This window comes from Bos indicus, chromosome 16, assembly GCF_029378745.1.
Source record: "Bos indicus isolate NIAB-ARS_2022 breed Sahiwal x Tharparkar chromosome 16, NIAB-ARS_B.indTharparkar_mat_pri_1.0, whole genome shotgun sequence".
In the NCBI taxonomy this organism is placed as follows: Eukaryota; Metazoa; Chordata; class Mammalia; order Artiodactyla; family Bovidae; genus Bos; species Bos indicus.
In genome coordinates, this window is record NC_091775.1 from 17,946,480 (window position 1) to 17,966,493 (window position 20,014).

Genomic DNA, 20,014 nt, shown 5'->3' on the forward strand with positions numbered 1-20,014 from the left:
GAAAATATTTACTAGTACATGCTGATTTACACATAAGATACTTAATTTCTTATGAAATATTCTCTAACTTCTGATGCAAAGATAGCAGAATGCTGTATAGTAGTTCATTTTTAAAATAGGAAATATTCACTAAGTAGGAATAAAATGAGATATCTAATTGAGATATAGAAATTTGAGCTAAGTATTTTTCATTTGAAATATAAAAGTATCAAAGTAACAGATAATACAAATATTAATCTAAATGAGGTGACTTAAAGTGCTTAATATTTGAGAACCTAGATTCAAATAAGAGGAACACATTCATAATATTTCATAAGTGAGGTCCTATGCAATCCAGCAGTAAAGAAAATTCAGATTTAGATATGCAAAGGACATTCTGTGATATGGGAGGATACAAATTATGATACTTATTGTGAGATGTGATTATGAGTTTGGGGAATGTTAACTGTAGAATGTGCCAAAATTAAAACACAGAAAACAATAAAATAATGAAATAGAAAACTTGGTTTTACAGAAAGAGAAAACCTGATGTCGATAGAAGAGGAATAAATATTTTTTATCAGAAAAGCTCAAACCCGTATGGTCTCTACAGGTGTTGTTAAAATTAAAAATAAGTCTCATACTAGCTATGGTAAGACTATGCTTATTTATCTCACTTCAAATTAATGCAGCCTTGCAGTACTCAACACACTTAAAACTACTTTAGATGAATACTTTCATAAGGATTGCTTAGTTTAAGGAAAGAGCATCAAAATCCACAGACCCAGAAAAAAGACAGAAGAGCCAAAAGATTAGAAAAACTGATTTGTATAGGAGTTAAGAGTGTGATCTCTGGGGCCAGATTTGAATCTCTGTCATCACCTCCTGGTTGTGTGAGCTTGATTAACTTAGCCATTCTCATATGTTCCCAAATTTATCAAATGCATCGAATAACTGCATTTATTTCAAAATATTTTAAGCATATTTTGCATTCATTAATATACTTGTGTATCTATAATAATACCTGTTAGAGAGTAGTGCTGGGCTTCCTTGCTAGCTCAGATGGTAAAGAATATTCCTGCAATGCAAGGAGACCTGGGTTTGATCCTTGGGTCAAGAAGATCCCCTGAAGAAAGGAATGGCTACACACTCCAATATTACAATATCTGTTGAAGAATAAATTCTCAAAAAATACTGACAAACTGCTTCATGTTCGTCCTTTTCACAAGGTTTGGCTAATCTAAGCAACAAAGCTTGACATATTTAACATTATAATTCTATACAGTTGGTTAACAGAAGGCTTTATAATAAATTAGCTGCCATTATCTTTTGCAATTATTAAGGGCTTTCAAGCAATAGGTTTTTAATTTTTTTTAAATTTTATTTTATTTTTTAAATTTACAATATTGTATTGGTTTTGCCATATATCAAAATGCATCCGCCACAGGTATACATGTGTTCCCCATCCTGAACCCTCCTCCCTCCTCCCTCCCCATACCATCCCTCTGGGTCGTCCCAGTGCACAAGCCCCAAGCATCCAGTATCGTGCATCGAACCTGGACTGGCGACTCGTTTCACATATAATACTACACATGTTTCAATGCCATTCTTCCAACTCAAACCACCCTCTCCCTCTCCCACAGAGTCCAAAAGACTGTTCTATACATCAGTGTCTCTTTTGCTGTCTCGCATACAGAGACAGCAAAAGATGGTTATGGTTACCATCTTTCTAAATTCCATATATGTGCATTAGTATACTGTTATTGGTGTTTTTCTTTCTGGCTTACTTCACTCTGTATAATAGGCTCCAGTTTCATCCACCTCATTAGAACTGATTCAAATGTATTCTTTTTAATGGCTGAGTGATACTCCATTGTGTATATGTGCCACAGCTTTCTTATCCACTCACCTGCTGATGGGCATCTAGGTTGCTTCCATGTCCTGGCTATTATAAACAGTGCTGCGATGAACATTGGGGTACACGTGTCTCTTTCAATTGTGGTTTCCTCAGTGTGTATGCCCAGCAGTGGGACTGCTGGATCATAAGGCAGTTCTATTTCCAGTTTTTTTAAGGAATCTCCACACTGTTCTCCATAGTGGCTGTACTAGTTTGCATTCCCACCAACAGTGTAAGAGGGTTTCCTTTTCTCCATACCCTCTCCAGCATTTACTATTTGTAGACATTTGGATTGCAGCCATTCTGACTGGCGTGAAATGGTACCTCATAGTGGTTTTGATTTGCATTTCTATGATAATGAGTGATGCTGAGCATCTTTTCATGTGTTTGTTAGCCATCTGTATGTCTTCTTTGGAGAAATGTCTGTTTAGTTCTTTGGCCCATGTTTTGATTGGGTCATTTATTTTTCTGAAATTGAGCTGTAGGAGTTGCTTGTGTATGTTTGAGATTAGTTGTTTGTCAGTTGCTTCATTTGCTATTATTTTCTCCCATTCTGAAGGCTGCCTTTTCACCTTGCTTATAGTTTCCTTTGTTGTGCAGAAGCTTTTAAGTTTAATTAGGTCCCATTTGTTTATTTTTGGTTTTATTTCTAACATTCTGAGGGGTGGGTCATAGAGATTCTACTGTGATGTATGTCGGAGAGGGTTTTGCCTATGTTCTCCTCTAGGAGTTTTATATTTTCTGGTCTTACATTTAGATCTTTAATCCATTTTGAGTTTATTTTTGTGTATGGTGTTAGAAAGTGTTCTAGTTTCATTCTTTTACAAGTGGTTGACCAGTTTTCCCAGCACCACTTCTTAAAGAGTTTGTCTTTTATCCATTGTATATTCCTGCCTCCTTTGTCAAAGATAAGGTGTCCATATGGGCGTGGATTTATCTCTGGGATTTCTATTTTGTTCCATTGATCTATATTTCTGTCTTTGTGCCAGTACCATACTGTCTTGATAACTGTGGCTTTGTAGTAGAGCCTGAAGTCAGGTAGGTTGATTCCTCCAGTTCCATTCTTCTTTCTCAAGATGGCTTTGGCTATTCGAGGTTTTTTGTATTTCGATACGAATTGTGAAATTATTTGTTCTAGCTCTGTGAAGAATACCGTTGGTAGCTTGATAGGATTGCATTGAATCTATAAATTGCTTTGGGTAGTATACTCATTTTCACTATATTGATTGTTCCAATCCATGAACATGGTATATTTCTCCATCTATTAGTGTCCTCTTTGATTTCTTTCACCAGTGTTTTATAGTTTTACATATATAGGTCTTTAGTTTCTTTAGGTAGATATATTCCTAAGTATTTTGTTCTTTTCATTGCAATGGTGAATGGAATTGTTTCCTTAATTTCTGTTTCTATTTTCTCATTATTAGTTTATAGGAATGCAAGGGATTTCTGTGTGTTGATTTTATATCCTGCAACTTTACTACAATCATTGATTAGTTCTAGTAATTTTCTGGTGGAGTCTTTAGGGTTTTCTATGTAGAGGATCATGTCATCTGCAAACAGTGAGAGTTTTACTTCTTCTTTTCCAACTTGGATTACTTTTATTTCTTTTTCTGCTCTGATTGCTGTGGCCAAAACTTCCAAAACTATGTGGAATAGTAATGGTGACAGTGGGCACCTTGTCTTGTTCCTGACTTTAGAGGAAATGCTTTCAATTTTTCACCATTGAGGATAATGTTTGCTGTGGGTTTGTCATAGATAGCTTTTATTATGTTGAGGTATGTTCCTTCTATTCCTGCTTTCTGGAGAGTTTTTATCATAAATGGATGTTGAATTTTGTCAAAGGTTTTCTCTGCATCCATTGAGATAATCATATGGCTTTTATTTTTCAATTTGTTAATGTGGTGTATTACATTGATTGATTTGCAGATATTGAAGAATACTTGCATCCCTGGGGTAAAGCTCACTTGGTCATGGTGTATGATCTTTTTCATGTGTTGTTGGATTCTGATTGCTAGAATTTTGTTAAGGCTGTTTGCATGTATGTTCATCAGTGATACTGGCCTGTAGTTTTCTTTTTTTGTGCCATCTTTGTCAGGTTTTGGTATTAGGGTGATGGTGGCCTCATAGAATGAGGTTGGACGTTTACCTTCCTCTGCAATTTTCTGGAAGAGTTTGAGCAGGATAGGTGTTAGCTCTTCTCTAAATTTTTGGTAGAATTCAGCTGGGAAGCCGTCTGGACCTGGGCTTTTGTTTGCTAGAAGATTTTTGATTACAGTTTCAATTTCCGTGCTTCTGATGGGTCCGTTAAGATTTTCCATTTCTTCCTGGTCCAGTTTTGGAAAGTTGTACTTTTCTAAGAATTTGTCCAATTCTTCCACATTGTCCATTTTATAGGCATATAATTGCTGATAGTAGTCTCTTATGATCCTTTGTATTTCTGTTTTGTCTGTTGTGATCTCTCCATTTTCATTTCTAATTTTATTGATTTGATTTTTCTCCCTTTGTTTCTTGATGAGTCTGGCTAATGGTTTGTCTTTTTTTTTTTTTTTTAAATTTTACATAATTGTATTAGTTTTGCCAAATATCAATATGAATCTGCCACAGGTATACATGTGTTCCCCATCCTGAATCCTCCTCCCTCTTCCCTCCCAATACCATCCCTCTGGTTCGTCCCAGTGCACTAGCCCCAAGCATCCAGTATCGTGCATTGAACCTGGATTGGCATCTCATTTCATACATGATATTTTACATGTTTCAATTTTATTTATCCTTTCAAAGAACCAGCTTTTGGCTTTGTTGATTTTTGCTATGGTCTCTTTTGTTTCTTTTGCATTTATTTCTGCCCTAATTTTTAAGATTTCTTTCCTTCTACTAACCCTGGGGTTCTTCATTTCTTCCTTTTCTAGCTGCTTTAGGTGTAGAGTTAGGGTATTTATTTGACTTTTTTCTTGTTTCTTGAGGTATGCCTGTATTGCTATGAACTTTCCCCTTAGCACTGCTTTTACAGTGTCCCACAGGTTTTGGGTTGTTGTGTTTTCATTTTCACTCGTTTCTATGCAATTTTGATTTCTTTTTTTATTTCTTCTGTGATTTGTTGGTTATTCAGCAGTGTGTTGTTCAGCCTCCATATGTTGGAATTTTTAATAGTATTTCTCCTGTAATTGAGATCTAATCTTACTGCATTGTGGTCAGAAAAGATGCTTGGAATGATTTCTATTTTTTTGAATTTACCAAGGCTAGCTTTATGGCCCAGGGTGTGATCTATCCTGGAGAAGGTTCCGTGTGCACTTGAGAAAAAGGTGAAATTCATTGTTTTGGGATGAAATGTCCTATAGATATCAATTAGGTCTAACTGATCTATTGTATCGTTTAACGTTTGTGTTTCCTTGTTAATTTTCTGTTTAGTTGATCTATCCATAGGTGTGAGTGGTTTATTAAATTCTCCCACTATTATTATGTTATTGTTAATGTCTCCTTTCATACTTGTTAGCATTTGTCTTACATATTGTGGCGCTCCCATGTTGGGTGCATATATATTTATAATTGTTATATCTTCTTCTTGGATTGATCCTTTGATCATTATGTAGTGACCTCCTTTGTCTCTTTTCACAGCCTTTGTTTTAAAGTCTATTTTATCTGATATGAATATTGCTATTCCTGCTTTCTTTTGGTCCCTATTTTCATGGAAAATCTTTTTCCAGCCCTTCACTTTCAGTCTGTATGTGTCCCCTGTTTTCAGGTGGGTCTCTTGTAGACAACATATGTAGGGGTCTTGTTTTTGTATCCATTCAGCCAGTCTTTGTCTTTTGGTTGGGGCATTCAACCCATTTACGTTTAAGGTAATTATTGGTAAGTATGATCCTGTTGCCATTTACTTTATTGTTTTGGGTTTGAATTCATACACCCTTTTTGTGTTTCTTGTCTAGAGAATATCCTTTAGTATTTGTTGGAGAGCTGGATTGGTGGTGCAGAATTCTCTCAGCTTTTGCTTGTCTGAAAAGCTTTTGATTTCTCCTTCATACTTGAATGAGATCCTTGCTGGGTACAATAATCTGGGCTGTAGGTTATTTTCTTTCATCATTTTAAGTATGTCTTGCCATTCCCTCCTGGCTTGAAGAGTTTCTATTGAAAGATCAGCTGTTATCCTGATGGGAATTTCCTTGTGTGTTATTTGTTGTTTTTCCCTTGTTGCTTTTAATATTTGTTCTTTGTGTTTGATCTTTGTTAATTTGATTAGTATGTGTCTTGGGGTGTTTCGCCTTGGGTTTATCCTGTTTGGGACTCTCTGGGTTTCTTGGACTTGGGTGATTATTTCCTTCCACATTTTAGGGAAGTTTTCAACTATTATCTCCTCAAGTATTTTCTCATGGTCTTTCTTTTTGTCTTCTTCTGAGACTCCTATGATTCGAATGTTGTAGAGTTTAATATTGTCCTAGAGGTCTCTGAGATTGTCCTCATTTCTTTTAATTCATTTTTGTTTTTTCCTCTCTGATTCATTTATTTCTACCATTCTGCCTTCTAATTCACTAATCCTATCTTCTGCCTCTGTTATTCTACTATTTGTTGCCTCCAGAGTGTTTTTGATCTCATTTATTGCATTATTTATTATATATTGACTCTTTTTTACTTCTTCTAGGTCCTTGTTAAACCTTTCTTGCATCTTCTCAATCCTTGTCTCCAGGCTATTTATCTGTGATTCCATTTTGATTTCAAGATTTTGTATCAATTTCACTATCATTTTTCAGAATTCTTTATCAGGTAGCTTCCCTATCTCTTCCTCTTTTGTTTGGTTTGGTGGGCATTTATCCTGTTCCTTAACATGCTGGGTATTCCTTTGTCTCTTCATCTTGTTTATATTGCTGAGTTTGGGGTGTCCTTTCTGTATTCTGGCAGTTTGTGGAGTTCTCTTTATTGTGGATTTTCCTCGCTGTGTGTAGGTTTGTACAGGTGGCTTGTCAAAGTTTCTTGGTTAGGAAAGCTTGTGTCTGTGTTCTGGTGGGTGGAGCTGGATTTCTGCTCTCTGGAGTGCAATGCAGTGTCCAGTAATGAGTTATGAGATGTCTATGGTTTTGGAGTAACTTTGGGCAGCCTGTATATTGGAGCTCAGGGCTGTGTTCCTGTGTTGCTGGAGAATCTGCTTGGTATGTCTTGCCCTGGAACTTGTTGGCCCTTGTGTGGTGCTTTGTTTCAGTGTAGGTATGGAGGCATTTTATGAGCTCCTGTCAATTAATGTTCCCTGGAGTCAGGAGTTCCCTGGAATCAGGGTTTGGACTTAAGCTTCCTGCTTCCAGCTATCAGTCTTATTTTTACAGTAGTTTCAAAACTTCTCCTTCTATACAGAACCATTGATAAAACATCTAGGTTAAAGATGAAAAGTTTCTCCACCGTGAAGGTCACCCAGAGAGGTTCACAGTGTTACATGGAGAAGAGAAGAGGGAGGAGGGAGTTAGAGGTGACCCAAATGATATGAGGTGGAATCAATAGAGGAGAGAGTGGGCTAGCCAGTAATCACTTCCTTATGTGCACTCCACAACTGGACTGCTCAGAGATGTTCACGGAGTTATACAGAGAAGAGAAGAGGGAGGAAGAAGACAGAGGTGGCCAGGAGGATAAAAGGGGGGAATGAAAAGGAGAGAGACAGATCCAGCCAATAATCAGTTCCCTAAGTGTTCTCCACCATCTGGAACACACAGAAGTTCACAGAGTTGGGTAGAGTATAGAGGGGTTAGGGAGGAGACACAGGCGATCTGGTGGAGAAAAAGGAGAGTCCAAAGGGGGAGTGAGCAGTCAAGCCAGTAATCTCGCTTCCAAGTAAAAAATGGGTACTGAAAATTGGGTTCTTAAAGGTACAAAATTGGTAACAAATACCTAAAAGCATAAATTAAAAATCTAGAGTTTGGAATTTCAAAAATACAATGTTAAAGAAAAGAAGAAGGAAAAGAAGGAGAGAAAAAGAAAAAAAATCACAAAAATTATAAAGAAAATATAGGTACAAAATTGATAACAAATACCAAAAAGCAAAAGTTAAAAATCTAGTGTAGAGTTTGGAATTTCAAAAATACAATGTTAAAGAAAAGAATAAAAAAAAAAGAAAGAAAGAAAGAGAAAAAGGAAAAAAAAAGTCACAAAAATTATAAAATATATATATATGAAGTTTGCTTTAAAGAAAATAGGGTCTTTTTTTTTTTTTTTGCAAAGTAATAGTAGGTTATAAAAGTGAAAATTAAAGGAGTAATAGAGGACTTAATATTTTTAAAAAATCAAAAAAAAAAAGAAAGAATGATCATAAAAATAGTAAAAATATATCTAGGACTTTCTCTGGTGTTGTTGTGGGTATTGTGGGGTCAGTTCATTTTCGGCTAGTTCCTTGGTCTGGCTTATATTTCTCAAGACATATAGGCCCCTTCCTATGTAGTTGGTACTAACGACAGGGTTTTAATCTATTGCCTGTCGCTTCTGTTACAGCTTCTTCTGTTTGCTGGTCTCTTCAGTGTCTGATTTCCACCCTGATACCAAGGGGGTGGTGGTGGACACTTTTTTTTTTTTTTTTTAGGCTCACTTGTTCAGTCGCGCTGTGGGGAGGGAGGGATGCTGCAAACAAATAACACTGGCATGTGCTTGCAGTGCCTCAGCCACACTGGGCCTGCCCGCACTCACGGCATGTGTAGCCTCCCTGCCCACACTGCTCAGGCTCTAGGTTGCTCCGCCAAGAACCATCCAAGGCTGGCCCTGGGCTGTCTGCATCTCCCAGGTCTAAGCCGCTCAGGTTCAGGCACTCGGGTAGTCCTCAGAGGCACAGACTCACTTGGGCCTGCATTTTGTACCCTCCCCAGGTCCGAGCAGCTCAGGTGATGAGGTGTTTGGCGAGCGTGATTGCTGCGACTTATTGCCTCCCCGCCGCTCGGTGATCTAGGTGTACAACCAGCACACCTTCTTAGGCAGATGTTGACCGTCCAGACCCCCAAGAAGTTTTAGTTACCAAAGAAGCCTGCTTGCAGTTTTGTAGATAATGTCTCCTGGGGCTGCAATTGCCCCCTTCCGGCTCTGGCTGCCTGTCACTGGAGGGGGATGGTCTGCAGCTGGCTATCTCTGTTCAGTCCTTCGTTCTGTGTGCGGGCCTGGTGGTGTCTTAGGTTAGGGCTGGCTTTTCGCATGATACATAGCCCACAGTCTGGTTTGCTAGCCCAAATTAGTTCGCTCAGATAGCAGTCAGGGCTTTCAGGCCAGATCCTTGCTCTAAGTGATGCAGCCCGTGCCTCTCTGCCCTGCCCCCGCTTACTAGTGGTAGGTGCAGGCGTCTGTGCTGCTTCTCCACTGGGGGAGTTATCTTTGGGCTCGTAATCTGTGGGCTTTAATTGTTTATTTATTTTTCCTCCCTGTTATGTTGCCCTCTGTGCTTCCAAGGCTCGGCACAGACTTGGCAGTGAGAGTGTTTCCTGGTGTTTGGAAACTTCTCTCTTCTTAAGACTCTCTTCACGGGACGGAGCTCTGTCCCTCCCTCTTTTGTCTCATTTTTTGTCTTTTATATTTTTTCCTACCTCCTTTCGAAGACAATGGGTTGCTTTTCTGGGTGCCTGATGTCCTCTGCCGGCATTCAGAAGTTGTTTTGTGGAATTTACTCGGCGTTTAAATGTTCTTTTGATGAATTTGTGGGGGAGAAAGTGGTCTCCCCGTCCTATTCCTCCGCCATCTTAGCTCCTCCCCTCTCGGTTTTTAAAGTTTTAAATGGAAAATTAAGATGCCTATCTATATCAATATCTGTATCTACCCTCTTGCCTCCATTCACATTTTTATTAATCTACTAATTGAAAGCAATGGCTATTTGGTGCATGTTATGCAGTTTTACTCCGCTATCTTTGATAGCAAAAGACAGAGGAAATGGTATAACCAGAGAGTAAATTCATTAGACTGATAACCTGAGAAACAACAAAGAATATCTTGCTTCAATTAAAATCTCTGGATGATGTTACAATGTTAATTTTTATGACAGGTGAAAGCAAAACTTGGAATTTCAGGGGAGAAAGTTTATGTAGATATACCTTTCATATTCATTTTCTTAATGTCAGAGTGTATCTCTAATAGAGCAAGAGTGAGTGTTAAAGGCCACTGGTTTTGTTGTTATTTGTTTTTGTTCATTTACAGTAAAATTTAAGGATGTTTATGTACAGATAGTAGAGATTGATAAAGGAGAGAGAAAATTATTTGGGATCAGTCAAATGAGGTCTCTGAAAAGAAAGGGGTGAATAGAATCCAGACTACAATTTTACAGAAAATAGAAACACCCTTTTCATTGATACCAGCAACAGGAAAAAAAAAAAAAAGGATCAGTTTGTTTTTTTTTTAACATTTTTTATAAGTGAGATTTAAGATGCATCTATGTCAAGAGATTTAACTTTTTTAATTCAATGTCAGTTTTCAAACTGAGGGAGTGGGTAAGCAGATTGAAAATTTGAGGGGATTGAGGAATTTGAAATAGCTATTGTGGAGAATATTGTCAAGGCCTAATTAGGGAACAACAGAAATGCCAGAAAGCATTAAGGATCCCATTGGTGTTGTACTAGGAATGTATAATGCCTATCCAACAGGAGCTGGTGCATTACTGCATTATTCAGCATTCATTGGCATGTGTGTGTGTGTGTGTGAGTGTACACGTGTGTGTTTGTGTGCGTGTGTTTAAGGGAAGAAAATTGCACTGACTCAGAGGTTTGAGATATTGCCTGATGTTAGGCTAGAAGAAAATGTAGACATGCACATTGAAAGTGAATTGAGATGGTGAAGATCTTGTAAAAGGACTCAGCAGAGAGCCATTCCTTATAGGTTAAAAAATACAAGAAGAAGGAAAAGAAACAATCATGGATTTAATTAAATGAAGAAACAGAAATTATTCCATCACATATGCCAGGAGTAAATATTTATGTTAACACAATGATATCTCCAGGTTAACAACCAATAGGAACTATCATTATAAAAAGTAATTTGTACCACCCTCTACTTTCTCCCCCCCATCCCATGTCCATAAATCTTTATGTCTCCATATCTATTGCTGCCCTGCAGACAGGTTCACAGAATGGACAGTGTAGCATGAAAGCATATACCTACCATATATAAAACAGATAACCAAAAGGAAATTGCTGTATGACTCAGAGAACTCGAAGATCTGTCTAGTCAAAGCTATGGTTTTTCCAGTAATCATGTATAGATGTGAGAGTTGGACTATAAAGAAAGCTGAGTGCTGAAGAATTGATGCCCTAAACTGTGGTGTTGGAGAAGACTCTTGGAGAGTCCCTTGGACTGCAAGGAGATCAAACTAGTTAATCCCAAAGGAAATCAGTCCTGAATATTCATTGGAAGGACTGATGCTGAAGCTGAAGCTCCAATACTTTGGTCATCTGATGCAAAGAACTCAGTCACTGGAAAAGACTCTGATGCTTGGCAAGATTGAAGACAGGAGGAGAAGGGGACAACAGAGGAAGAGATGGTTGGATGGCATCACTGACTCAATGGACATGAGTTTGAGTAAGGTCCAGGAGTTGGTGATGGACAGGAAAGCCTGGTGTGCTGCAGTCCATGGGGTCACAAAGAGTCAGACACAACTGAGCGACTGAACTGAACAGGGAACTCACAGGGGCTCTGTTAACAACCTAGAGGGGTAGGAAGGGGTGGAAGATGGAAGGAAGGTTCAAGATGGAGGGATATATGTGTACCTATGGCTGATTCATGTTGATGTATGGCAGAAACCAATTCAATATTGTAAAACAATTATCCTTCAATTAAAAATAAATCAAAAAAGAAAGTTGTAATATTCCTAATTTGAATAAAATTATATATATATAGTTGTTAAACTATAAAACCTTGATCAGCATCTAGAACAAAAAATAAATTAAGCTTATTATTTCAAGTAAAATTCTCTTTAAAAAACCTGTATCACTATACTGTAGACCACATAACAAGAAATTGCATTGAATTATAACTGCATTTAAAGGTATGTACTTTTGATAGTCTGATTAGGAGTCAGAATTCTAAATGTCCCCTGCTAGACTATAAATCCTAATGATATCATAACTAATTTTGATATAAAATTATAGATTTACCTATCACTGGAGTTGACCCATGTAATTAACCCAAATTAGAAATTATTATTTATATAGACTAATGCCATAATTTCAAGTGATTCCAGAAATTTTCCAAAATTTTACTTATTCTAGACAAATGACCAAATTACATATACAAGCATTTTAGTACATACAAAGGAGAGGGAACTTGGAAAATCTGTGTACACTGAAGAGTAAAACTACAAAATTTTCTGTGAGAAATGTTTGCTATAGGGTAAATCACTGTGAACTAGACCTTTATTTTTTAACAGTATTTCGTGTGTTTCTATTAGTTTTTAAGGCACTAAACTGTAGGGATTCAAACAGTCAATGTCTTTTGAGAACTAAGCTTATTGAATATAGTCCATTTATTCTGTGGTCCTGGCATGTCACCCAACAGTTACTTGACACAAAGCTACCACATTAAAAAAAAAAAAAAAAAGGCATATAAATCTTTTTCTCTGCAGAATGTTTGAGAAACATATGAGACAATTTATTAAGATTTCCTCTTATAGTTTCTGGCACAGACAATAGGATAAAAATTTGAGAGCTATTATTATTTTCTACCATATGCTACTTTTACATACTATCAGGGCTTTTTTTAACATAAAATTAAGGATGAATTATACACATATCATATTCTAAGTACAAAAATACGGAAGAACAGTTTGACTATAACAGGTGGCAGTTTCCTTGTCATTTGCCATTGTCACTGCAGTGAAAAACAGAATGAATATTTTCTATTAGAAAACTATATATATTTTTTACTGTTGCAACATCTAGACATTTTGCACAACAGAGAAAGACTGATACTATTTTTATGGAGGAAAAAACTCTTAATACTTCATAAACCATGTTCTGAAGGAGAAAGCTATGTTGTTTTTCTCCTCAGAACAATGCATTTTGCTTACTGTTAAAATTATTTTTGAAAAGTAGATTTGCACAACACATCTGGGAATTTTTAAACCATATTCTACAGTGTAATAAAATACATGACTTTAATTTATTGATGATTTCCTTCAACACAGACATATGATTTGCAAGCAGAGAACTGGAATGTGAAACTGAGCCATCAACTGATAAACAATTTTGATACCATAAAAGATTATCAGTGGATAATAACAAGCACAAGCTGGAATCAAGATTGCCGGGAGAAATATCAATAACCTCAGATATGCAGATGACACAGCCCTTATGTCAGAAAGTGAAGAAGAACTAAAGAGCCTCTTGATGAAGGTGAAAGAGGAGTGAAAATTTGGCTTAAAACTCAACATTCAGAAAATTAAGATCATGGCATCTGGTCCCATCACTTCATGGTAAATAGATGGGAAAACAGTGGAAAGTGTCAGACTTTATTTTTTGGGCTCCAAAATCACTGCAGATGGTGACTGTAGCCATGAAATTAAAAGACACTTACTCCTTGGAAGGAAAGTTATGACCAACCTAGATAGCATATTGAAAAGCAGAGACATTACTTTGCCAACAAAGGTTCGTCTAGTCAAGGCTATGCTTTTTCCAGTGGTCATGTATGGATGTGAGAGTTGGACTGTGAAGAAAGCTAAGTGCCGAAGAATTGATGCTTTTGAACTGTGGTGTTGGAGGAGACTCTTGAGAGTCCCTTAGACTGCAAGGAGATCCAACCAGTCCATTCTGAAGGAGATCAGCCCTGGGATTTCTTTGGAAGGAATGATGCTAAAGCTGAAAGTCCAATACTTCGGCCACCTCATGTGAAGAGTTGACTCATTGGAAAAGACTCTAATGCTGGGAGGGGTTGAGGGCAAGAGGAGAAGGGGACGACAGAGGATGAGATGACTGGATGGCATCACTGACTCAATGGATGTGAGTCTGAGTGAACTCTGGGAGTTGGTGATGGACAGGGAGGCCTGGCGTGCTGCACTTCATGGGGTCGCAAAGAGTCGGACACGACTGAGCGACTGAACTGCACTGAACTGAATAACATGAAGCATTCTATTTAAAATATCTTATTTAAACAGATACAAGGAATATCAGTGGAGTATCCTGCAGGAGCTGCAGGAGACCCTGGTTCGATCCCTGGGTTGGGAAGATCCCTGGAGGAGGAAGTGGCAAAGCACTCCAATATTCTTGCTAGGATAATCCTGTGGACAGAGAAGCCTGGCAGGGTACAGTCCACAGGGTCCCAAAGAGTCAGATAAAACTTAAGCAACTGAGGATGAACTCAAGGAATATCTACAGAATATACGTATGTCCCACTACATTCACTTATTTTTTAAAAGAGATGTTCTTAGAAACTTGCTTTTTTCACTAAGGAATTCTCTCACATTTTTTTTTTTTTTTTTTAAATAGGGATGCTTGAAATTAACATACTTCAATCCCTTGACTTATGGAATTGAAGGGGAATTTTGACATATCAAATTCAATTTAAAATGAATCTCTGCCTCACAGAACAGCTTCAGTGCTTTATCAGTATTTACTGCCAGCTAGAGCAAAAGATACTATTTTTGAAATTTTATGATCAGAGATTTCTGGTTCAAAATGACAGCTGGTTTGCAGGCCCCAAGGGAGCCTTCCACAACTATTCATTAAATACTGATGGAGATACAGTGATATGGTTTTAAAACCCTTAGCAGCCTCCTATAGTAATTCTGACAGATAACCTAATATTGGAATCTTGTATGAATTGACACTAATATGAGATACTTAAGAGTTAGATAGAGGAAAAGTGGAAAGATATAGAGCCAGGTTTCAGCTCTTAGACTGAGTCCCTAATCTTCTAAAAGCTTATTTTAGAAGTGGGAAGATGTTTCATATTCTACTGCCACTGATCAACTAACTGAGCCACAGACTCTGAGACAAGCAGAGAGCCTCTCTAAAACACTGGTTTGGAGCTATTTCCTCAGATGAAGATTTCAAATCACTGATAATAACATGAAGAACACAGGAAAAAACAGGTGATGGCAGAGTACGTTAGGAGGAGAGTGGTAACCTCCCATGGGTAAACTGCTGTAAGTAAGGGCAGAGAAAACAGAACCTGGCCGCAGTGCTGGCTGATGAGTGCACTCCTCAGTGCACAACACTGGCTCTGTTGTTCCAGAAAACCTGGAAACAGTGCTTGGAAAAACACTTAATCAAAGTAGAGCAGGGCCAGAATATGAAGAACTGCCAGAAATGAGTAATTGGACTGGAAACTGTGCACATCAACCTTCCATTCTTTTACAGATTTGAAAACAGAATCTCGAAATGGTGCCAGTGAGCAGGAAGTGGAATTCAAGGTCAATTCCCTCACCTTACCTATTAAGACAAGAGTTATACAGACCTTCCCCAAATAGGGGAAGAATATGAAGAAAAGCAAAAACATGGGTACCACAAAAAAAAAAAAAAATACAAAGACAGAGAAACTGAGGGATAGCATAACAAATTTAATGCTGGTTCTAGATAAAAATACCGAAACATGTACATAGATATGATTAGAATTAAGAAGGTCAATGCAAGCCTGGTAATCTCTGTGTATAAAAAGATATTCAATAAAATACTTAGTATAAAGAGAAAGCAATTTAAAGAATCAGAAATGCAAATTTTAACAAATATGAGCCATGAACTCACTGATAATTACATGAATAAAAACTACAGTAACAAGAAACTATTTTCCCTATTTTAAGAAAAAAATTATTTTTAAAAGGTAACATGTACTGTTGATTAAAATACGGAAAATGAGATACTTTCATGCATTGTTAGTGTGACTGCCAAATTCTACAATCATTTTTATTTGGCTGCATGCAAATTTAAAACGTACAAACACTTAAACACAAAACTTTAGTTCTCAAAACCTTTCCAATAATGATACCTGCTAGAATGTACAATAAGAACTGACCAAAAGAACTTTCAGTTGGTGGAATAGCTCTATGTCTTTTCTGTCCGATATCAAGGCCTCAAGCAAGACCTGCTTACCGAGCTCTTGAAACTTAGCTACTGTGCTGACAATCTGGACTCTTCGTTTTTAAAAGAAACATATTTAAATTTAAAAGGCTACATGTGACAGTTGCTACCATACTTGACAAGAAAGTTATAAGTTGGAGAATATTTATTGAAACATTTTTGCAATGACAAAGTAACTGAAACAACCTAAACATACACAAATATGACACAAATTAGTATGTATACATGCAAATTAATGAGGTTGATCTTTATAGATCCACATTAAATAGGAGTCCCAAATATAACAAAATTTTAAAAAACAAAAATACAGTAAGCATTAAAAATATCAACTATTATTATATCAGAAACTGTACAAATTTAGGCATATAATTTATTTATACAAATATATATATGCATGCAAAATAAGTACCAAATAGATTCTTAACTTATGGATATGTAATTTAAGCAAAAAATATGATATTCACCTTTATTTAATTATGTCTCAATTTTTTTACTTTAATTAAATTTTATGTAGTTTCTAACAGTAATTTTATAAACTCCTGGACTTATGAATAACCCTAAAATTAAATAATCTGAATATTTAATTTCATTTAACAAGAGAGAAAATGATGAATACACCAAGATGAAAAAAAGTATATGAAACTGATAGAGATAAAAGTGGATATTAATGGCAAAAAAATGAAGCTATCAAAAAATGAAAAACAATAGGTGGCTCTTTTAAATCAATTACAAATAGATAAACAACAAGGAAAATAGGGAAATGAAAACTATACAATAAAATATGAATAAATTAGAGAAAAATTACATTTATGGAGAAATCTGAAACTGAGTGCAGAAAATATTAGTGAAATGATTACAACACTAATTGAACACTCAAAGTCAACAGTCAGTATACAAAGGAGTAAATACATGCCAAGCAAAGGAAATGGAATTATGATACAAAAATAAAAAAATAAAAAAATTGAGGTTTCTGCTTACTCTTTTGAAATAGGACCAGAGTAGTCACAAACTTCTTTCCTAGACAAAAGGAGAAAAAAATATCAAGCTAGATGCCTTTATACCTGGGCTAGAGAATTTTTTAATAATTTTATCTAGTTTGATTAGATAAAATTCTGTTCTCAAAAATAAAAATATCTTTGGCTGCCTCTATAGGTACAGAAGCATAGAGAGGTATAGTAGTATATCAGAACCTGAGAAGTATCTATAAAAATCTAGGACAACCAAGTTCTTTGAAAAACCAATTATGTGTGTAGTTAATGAACCAATCACTCAGCAAATTTTCCCACTTTTATCTAATCAGGGAAAACAAAGTGGTCTATATTGCAAGAATTGTTATATCATTCTAATTTAAATGATAGTGTTATTAATTTTAAATAATTTTTTTATTTTCTTAATTAGTTTTTATTGGAGTATAATGTGCAGACAGAATAAAAAGCAGATTGTAGGATGTCTCTCTTGTATTCCAGAGCAACAGATCTTTGCTTAGGACAAGTTTCTAGAATGGAGAACTGCTTACAATTCTCTACAAGTACTCCTACTTTATGAAATCCATGGAGTTCAAGAGGGATTTCATTCTTATTTGTGACCCAAGTCTCTGTTATATACTTGGGCCACAAATAAGAGCACATACTAAGTATGTGCTTAGTTGCTCAGTCATGCCTGGCTCTTTGTGACCCCATGAACTGTAGCCCACCAGGCTCCTCTGTCCATGGGGTTTCTCCAGGCGAGAATACTGGAGTGGGCTGTCATGTCTCCCACCAGGGCATACTAAGTATAGACAACCCTACAAACATTTCCATTTAGGAGTCCAGCTGGTCCCCTCTGAAAGATGGCTACACACTCTTATTCTAAGTCACAGTCTGGAACATTCTGGATTTCTTTGTTCTTGCTGAGGTCACAGAGCTCATAAACCTGTGGTCAGAAAAGGTCAGTATCTACACTTTAGCAACAAAGGCAACTGACAATAATACATTGAGATTACTCTCACCGTATTATTAGGTGTCATTTCCTCACTGGGTAAACTCAGGAAGGAACTTAACTGCCAAGACTGACAGCAGGAAAAGGCAAAATCTGATTGCTAGGCCACTGGATATGGCATTAGTCAAGTCCCAGAGGGTGCCAGCTGGTTTAGCAGCCAGATGCTACCAGGTAACATAGTGATCAACTCTTCATGAGTGCCAGAAGATGAAGTCTCAGGTCACAAGGAAAGAATTCTGTCATTTCCAGTGAAGACCAGTAACAGATCCTAAACTGAAAAATACATACATTTTAAGAAGTCTAATTCTCACTTGAAAAATGTCCGTTTTCTTGCGTACCAATTCTAAAAAGAGAAATTTATACTTTCTAAATTTCTCTAAAAAATAAAAAATATTATAAATAAAATATATAAATTCTAACAAAAGACAGATGACTCCCTACGATTTTCTAGAAAACCAGAGAATGAAAAATTAAATATATCAAACTTGATTAAAAGCATGCAAAAATCCAAGGAGACCACTCTAGTAGAGAGACAGAAAAAAATTATCCTTTAGAGTATTTCAGCAACAGTTTCAGGCAATTTATTCCAAGATTTCTAGGAGCAGATAATATGCACATCCTTCAAACTGACACTCGAAACAACCAAAATGTAAAACAATTGAAAATGCAAAGGAAAAAAATCCCATTCACAATAGGAAGGTACTTTATCAAATGCATAGCAATAAAATTAATAACAAATGGCAGAAATTATAAAACTTAGCTGAACAACATAAATAAAACTTGGCAAAACAGAAATCTACATCTACATTGGTATTGGATACACCCATTTGTTTTCAAAATTAATCTAAAATTCATTAAAATACTAAAAAATTCCAGACTTTTTCATATAATTTAATATGATATTTGCCATTATCTATAAGTGAAAGTCAGTAAAATATCTACATTAAAAATCTCTGAAAAACATTAGAAAAATGAGGTAGACCTTGTCTCATAAGGTATTAAAATATTTCCACTGATTTAGGAAAAATTGAACAATTTAGTTGTATTTAAAAGAAACGTTTTTTTAAAATGGCAATCCACTCATGTATTCTTGCCTGGAGAATCCCATGGGCAGAGGAGCCTGGCAGACCTTAGTCCATGGGGTTGCAGAGAGTCAGACACGACTGAAGCAACTAAGCATGCATGCATGCAAAAGAAATGCTTACTTCTGTGAATTTTTTATAAACATAATATTTCTAGAAAACTTTTATAAGAAATATTTTGGTGTATCTGATTTAATTTAAACATTCTTTAAATCAAGAATATAAATCATACTTATATTCTGTAAATTGATTCTCAGAGCTTAGAAAAAAATAGCTGCTGCTGCTGCTAAGTTGCTTCAGTCGTGTCTGACTCTGTGCGACCCCATAGACAGCAGCCCACCAGGCTCCCCCATCCCTGGGATTCTCCAGGCAAGAACACTGGAGTGGGTTGCCATTCCTGGTGCAATGCATGAAAGTGAAAAGTGAAAGTGAATTTGCTCAGTCCTGTCCAACTCTTCGACCCCATGGACTGTAGCCTACCAGGCCCCTCCATCCATAGGATTTTCCAGGTAAGGGTACTGGAGTGGGTGGCCATTTCCTTTTCCAAGAAAGAGACAGAGTTAGTGTAATAAAGTAATTTTCAAATTTCAAAGAGCATGTCAAACATGAGAGAGAATAAAACTGACTGGAAAATATACAATAGAAAGGTGACTCATAAAACATATCAAAGGATTTCTAACCTTCAGCTAACACATCTAAATTCTTTAAGTTCAGTTACCTATACAAACCTTTCCCCAGGGCATGGCAACCCAGTCCAGTATTCTTGCCTGGAGAATACCATGGACTGAGGAGCCTGGTAGGCTATAGTCTATGGGATCACAAATAGTTGGACATGACTGAAGGACTAACACTTTCACTTTCATACAAAACTTTAAGAACAACTAAAAGAGGTGAATTTCCTTTATTCATGTTGAAACTTATGGCAAACAATGAGAAGAAAAATACTGTTATAAAAACATATAAAATATATGCAATATACTTTGGGTGAGGGGTCTTCACAGGTGGCTTAGTAGTAAAGAATCTGCCTGCCAATGAAGGAGACCTGGGTTTCATCACTAGGTTGGGAAGATCCC

At 36.5% G+C, this 20,014-nt stretch overlaps 1 long non-coding RNA gene across 1 annotated transcript in view; it reads right to left on the reverse strand.

Annotated features, from left to right (window-relative positions):
• LOC139176556 (uncharacterized) overlaps positions 1-20,014 on the reverse strand; it is a 65,809-nt gene that overhangs the window by 33,953 nt on the left and 11,842 nt on the right. The window contains exon 2 of the long non-coding RNA XR_011561019.1: positions 16,861-16,899. This is a non-coding gene — a long non-coding RNA (uncharacterized lncRNA). The remainder of the gene's footprint in view (positions 1-16,860; positions 16,900-20,014) is intronic.